The sequence below is a fragment of the Podarcis erhardii genome (genome assembly GCF_964252035.2).
Source record: "Podarcis erhardii genome assembly, chromosome: 16".
Taxonomy (NCBI): Eukaryota; Metazoa; Chordata; class Lepidosauria; order Squamata; family Lacertidae; genus Podarcis; species Podarcis erhardii.
In genome coordinates this window covers 5912676-5918738 of record NC_138514.1, presented here as the reverse complement: position 1 = coordinate 5918738, position 6063 = coordinate 5912676, and the positions used below count along the sequence as shown (strand labels likewise).

General features: G+C 43.3%; 1 long non-coding RNA gene across 1 annotated transcript; it reads right to left on the bottom strand.

Moving 5' to 3' along the window:
* Nucleotides 1–521: 521 nt before the first annotated feature.
* Nucleotides 522–3472, bottom strand: LOC309331285. Its single transcript, XR_014151773.1, has 2 exons — nucleotides 3344–3472; nucleotides 522–1472 (listed from the first exon to the last, which is right to left on the bottom strand). It is a non-coding gene; the product is annotated as an uncharacterized lncRNA (long non-coding RNA).
* Nucleotides 3473–6063: the final 2591 nt, after the last annotated feature.

Here is a 6063-nt window from a genome sequence, read left to right as displayed (position 1 = left end):
TACATTTTTGCATGCTATTTTCAATAATATATGCATTTATATGCACACTTTACCCTAGTATATGTGGCTTTTTAGTGTGAATTTTAAAGGATGAATGTATTCTGGTTTGTGCATTGTTTGAGAAAGTGAGAATTAGGTAGGTTTGCCTTTAAATGTGAACTGAATCAAATTTCTCCTCCATCCCTTTGTGTGCCATGTGTGCCACACTGAAGTCCAAAGTGACATTTTTCACATTCACTTCCGTAAAGGAGGTGCCAGACTGGCTCCACATTGGGAGTACCTCACTGGAGGTGTGAAAATTCCACATGAGAAACTCCTTTGGGTTGTATCCAATGTAGGACTAAGTTAAAGTCACCTAGTGGTACTTGTTCCACAGGTGAAATGTTTTGCATCCATGCGCCATGGCTGCAGAAGAGAGACTCTTAGTTAATTTGTCGCACAACAGATTGCACAATGAGGTTCCAGTAGCACAACCTTTGGGTTGGGTTCCTCTCTAGTGCAACATAAACCACTTCAAGGTATTATTATTATTATTATTATTATTATTATTATTATTATTATTTACAACCAAGAGGTATAGAAATTTTATGACATAACTAAGTAAATAAACATTAAAACTCACCCACCCACTTGAGTTAGCAGACAGGGAACACTGGACACAGTCCTAAATGCAGTGAACACTTTTAACATTTTGAATGTCTTGAGATTCTGGTGGGGTGGGTGGGGAGCAGAACACAGAACATACAAGGGGACATTCCTTCCCACATATCACAATGTGAAGTCTGTGGGATGCTCCTAGCTCAACAAAATACTAGGTGTAGGTTCATGTGAGGGTGCTTCCATTTGGGTGCTTTTTGTGGGTCAGGTGCATACACATTTTGCCGTGTTCCGAAAGTTGCCAGCATCCCAAAGCCAGTCCAGTGCATCAGGTTATTCTGTTTCTGTGCAAAATATTCTCTCTTTCTCTCTCTCCCTCTCACCTGTTGCCAGTGACATGTTTGCAGGGAAGTCTCTGTCTCGAAGTACCTTTAGCCGGACAGCAAGAAGGCAAAATGTGATTAGAATGTCAAGGATGGGGAGGGACCAGGGAGATGTCTATGCCTCAGAAAATATGTTGCACTCTCATTTTAGTGCCTTTGCAAATGTGTCTGCCTAGTGAGGAACGGGATACGCCACTGTGGGTTCTCTATACTTGCCACGGAGCTCCTGTCAATGGAGGAGGGAGTCCTTCTACATGGCAGCTTGTTGTGGAAGCATGAGCGCAAGGTTTGCGCAGCATCCACGTGACTTCACCCTCATCAAAATGCTGCCCTACATTATCTTCCAGTTTAATCCAAAATTAATGTTTCTATGGAAAGTCTGTTAAGTAATCCTTTCCCTCCAAACAGATTAAATGGGGGGGGGGGGATGATGCATTTTGAGACTGTTATGTGAATGTCATAAAAAAATAGTGCATGCATTAGCAGTACCACCTCCACAATAAATTTCTTTTTTTTTTTAAAAATAATTTTTATTGGGTTTTTACATTTTATAACAACAGACACACACACAAAGACAAAGACAAACAAACACACAAATACAATTACATACCCTAAGTTTCTTTACCCACTTTCATTGACTTCCCCCCACCCCCTCCTCTTACATCCCAATTCCAAAATTAATTCAGCAAGTTCTTACCTAACCTCTTAAAGATATTCACATTGCTTTTAAAAATTAAAATCTTTTGTTTATCTATAATCGACTATCCAATTCTCTTATAATCATTAATTTCTTTTTTTTTAAGGTCGATCTAACTTCCCCTTCACAAATTTTCCCTTTATTATATTAATTATAGGTCACATTGACCAAGTAAAACAAAACATAACATTTTATAATTCTATTCTCTCCCCCCCCTGCCCCGGTTTCTGTCCCTTCCTAGACCAATGTCCAGAAAACAAACAAAAAATATTTCTAGCCCGGATTCCTCACGTCCGAGGCGTCTGATTCTCTGTCAGTCCCTCTCTGCCAGCTATATTGGTAGTCCTCTTTGATGATCCTAAGACCCCGAAGGAGTTCAGTCAGAGTCAGATCATATTTTCTTTCATTCAGAATGTTAAAGAGTGTTTGCTGCGAAAGACCATCTAGTTTTCCATACTCAAGAGAAAAGTCCCAATCATATTGCTTTGTTCTTTCTAGTTTTAATATTCCAAGTACTCCAGGGGCTTCTCTCTTCTTCTTTCTCATCTTTCGCAGGTCTGTAATCCAGAGGTCTTCTTGCTCATACTCTAACGCTGCAGATTTCTGGTTGATATTTTCCACTTGTAGTGTCTGAACTCCTTCTTTTTTCCCTGTCAATTCCAAAGGCATCTCTTCCTGCTCAGCTGCAGAATTTTTATCGTACATCTCCTTTGTGCATTCAGCAGAGTTGTTTGTTTCAAGATTCAAGGTCATAAAAACTTTACTCAGAGCCATACTCTGCTCCTGCAGGATTCCCACGAGAAAAAACATTTTTTCTATCTCCGCCAGTAATTTTCCCTCTGCAGCCATTGTAATGTCACTAATTCCCCCTAGGGGGCTTTCAGTTATTTAGTAGTCCTTTTCCAATAATCTGTTACTTTGTTATTATCAATACTTTGTTTCCAATCGCCTCAGTCCAAATGTATCAGCTTTAATTCCAAGAGTCATTAAATAGCAAAATTCTTTACTTTGTCCGCCCGTTTGACAGCTTCTTTGACAGCTGTCAAACTCCTTTCAGTTCTTCCTCCGGGACCCAAATAGGACACTCCCGGGTTCTTTGGGGGGGATACACACAAAGTTCCAAATTCCCTTTCTCTCCAGCACAAAAATCTTGTTCTATCAAATTTGTGAGAAACTTTTAAATCATCAAAACAGTATTCATTCCACCTTAATTCTCCGTTCCTTGCTTTGAAACGTCTATAAGTAGAGGGGGTGCGGACTTCCCTTTAACACATCCCCCGATCGTGCCGAATTCATAGGATAAAATTTTTAAAGTCCAAATTCCACTACTCACGGGTCCTTTGTTATCCAGTCCAAATTTTGGGAAGAAAGTCAGCGCTCTCCGGCCATGGCTTGCGGCTTCGCTCTACTGAGGTAGCGGTCTACTCTCAGCACCACGCCACTCTCCGTACCCTCTCCGCAGCCTTTAAAAAGGCTCTTCGTGGGTCGGGGAGGGCGCTTAAGGTGCCCACCGAGTCACCAAGTCCGCAGGCTTCCGCGCCTGCGGTTTCTGAGGGTCCCCGTGTCGCCGGCACGGCAAGACCCGTCCTCAGCAGAGCCGATTCCCTCCGGAGCTCGGAGGGAATCCGCCATTAGCCGTTCGCGCTAACCCGGAAGTCCCCTCCACAATAAATTTCTGCGTGAAAGTGCCTTGGATACACTGGAACAGCCTGCATGAAAGCCTTAAAATCTGTAGGTGAACATGCCTGAGTTTTTCATTGTCTTTTGCCTACACAGAAATAAACCAGTTGCCCAGAGTTGTTACCTTTGCATGTTCATTCTGCTCTGGATTTTACAATCATACAACACTTCCTGTCTTTTAGAAGCAAAGCCGGTCATCATGTGTTGGGAAAGTGTCAATCCCTGTGAAAATCTTTCTTACATCATATCACTTTAGCGCTTAGTTGTGGTGCCTGATCTAAATTCCTCCAGAGAGGGGATTCCAGACCTAACTAGCCCCAGCAAAACTGCCTGAGGAGGTCTTTCCTGGGTTTAAAACTGCCAGCTACTTTACTCTTTAATTTTAAGATACTAGTAGAGTTGTTGTTTTTTAAGCCACTTGTGATAAGGACCGCTTTCTTTATTGTAAAGTGAAGCTACAAGGAACTTTGCCCTGTGGGATTTTGGGCGATTCCAGACTGGCTGCTTATTGAGCACTCATGTTGATAATGTTCGCACCAAACTTGCATGGATCTGATACATCATCTGTCTATTGAGCATTCATCCTGATAATCTTGGGTAGAGGTTTCATTGCATTGCCACATAGTAGTTATTATCCTGCACTTTCCAACACAATTTTCTATCTCTTTTCTTATTGGACTTTTTGCAGTTAGAAGGGAAAAAAACACAGGATAATTGCACAAAAAGGTGCGGAATGGCAGTCAGATTTTGTGCCAATAAACAGCCCATCTGGAAGCACTGTGCCTCTGTTTTCTGTGGCTTCAGTGTCGTAAGCCACACAAATAGCACCACCGAAGGAACAACAGCTGGAGGTGGTCATGTAGCATCTTAACATTCCCAGCAGTGCTTCTTTTTAGCATGTTTTTACCAAGACTGTGGCATTGACATGTTCTAAAAGACTGATGACCAAACCATGATTGGCTCTCCCCTTTTCTAATAAACAGGTTAAAACCAGCTGCCGGTGTACACAGTGAGCAGATGGATTAGCTCTGGCTGCAGCCCCAATTTTGTACCCGATTTTGTATTTCTCTTGTCCCTGCTTCCCCCCTGCACATCGCTGCTGCTTCCAGAAGCACATTCTAATGATAGAAGCTTCCTCCTCAAAATTTTAATATGCAGGGCAATGCGATTACTGGAAGCGGGTTTGTATGATATGTGTGAATGCAGGGCTTGTGTGTGCAGGAAATTGGGAGCCTGGTGACCTGGTTGGATGAGCAGAGAGAGATTTTGTAGGAGACGACAATAAAGACCAATTGGGGGGGAAGGAGAATTCAAACCATACACCAATAACTTATTGGCCAGTCTAGGGTTGCCATTTTTCAAACAGTGAAAGTTGTTGAGCTTTTTGAGCAAAATCGCAAAAAAAAACCCCACCCAAAACCTTTTTGAGCTATTTTTTATGAAGAAAGGGCAAAAACGGCCCTGCTGCCATGGGCTGCCATTCGCCCGGATTTTCCCAGACATTTCTTTGGTTTCTGCCCAGAAACTGCTGCCAACTGCAGTTTTCCAGGCTTATGGCAACCCTACTGGATAGGCGGGGAGGCAGGTCCTTCCGTACTCATTCCTACCCTTCAAGACGGCCTGACATGCTTTGGGAGGTCTCTTCTGATTCACAGGAATGGGAAGGATTTCCAACCCCTGACCCCCAGCAGCTATTTGGCTCATGGATGTGGTCGTTTGGCCTTCCTCACTTTGCCTCCCGTCATCTCTTTAAGCTTAACAAATGCGCTGTGAGTTTGATGCAGCTGGTGATGTTTGCTCTCTGCCAAGCTGTTCTGCGCCTTGACACACCATGGGCCTAGAGACAAGGAGAGATGGGAAGAGAAGGGAAGCCGGGCTTGAATGTGGAAACCGAAGCACTAGAATTCGCATGCTGATCCCAAGTGTGGGTCATTTTCTGAGCAGTTCTAATGTGTAGTATGGCTCCACTTCAGCTCTTGAGAAACCTACTTAGAGTTTGCATTTCTTCATTTCTGAAGTGAAGGTCGTATGCAGCTATCCTCTTAGATCAGTGCAAATTCTTAAAAAAACCCAAACCTGCTGCATATGCATTGTCTTACAAGTTGCTGCTAATGGCATCTGGGGAACAGGGGGGAAATATGTTGGATGAATAACCAATTAGTGGTACCTCTGGTTACGTACTTAATTCGTTCTGGAGCTCCATTCTTAACCTGAAACTGTTCTTAACCTGAGGTACCACTTTAGCTAATGGGGCCTCCCGCTGCTGCCACACAATTTCTGTTCTCATCCTGAAGCAAAGTTCTTAACCCAAGGTACTATTTCTGGGTTAGTGGAGTCTGTAACCTGAAGCGTCTGTAACCCAAGGTACCACTGTATTGCTTCTGACTTCCTAACCTGTACACCTTGAACCCTGATGCTCCTGTGAAAGCCTCCAATAAAGGTGTGGCCTGTTTAACACAAAAAGCATCTATGATGGTCTTCCTTTCCTGTCCTGCACACTAGCCAGACAGTTTGGCTACATTGACCAGCTCCGTGCTTCCGAGGCCTAAAACAACCTCAGTGTAAGCAGCGTTTTTGCTTGGACTTGTGCCAAATGTACTCTTTCAAACCCTCCAAAGTGTCCCTATTTCCCAGGGACAGGCCCAGATTTACAGAAGCCGACCAAGTTTCTGATTTGATCCAGGAATGTCCCACTTTTCCTTAGGA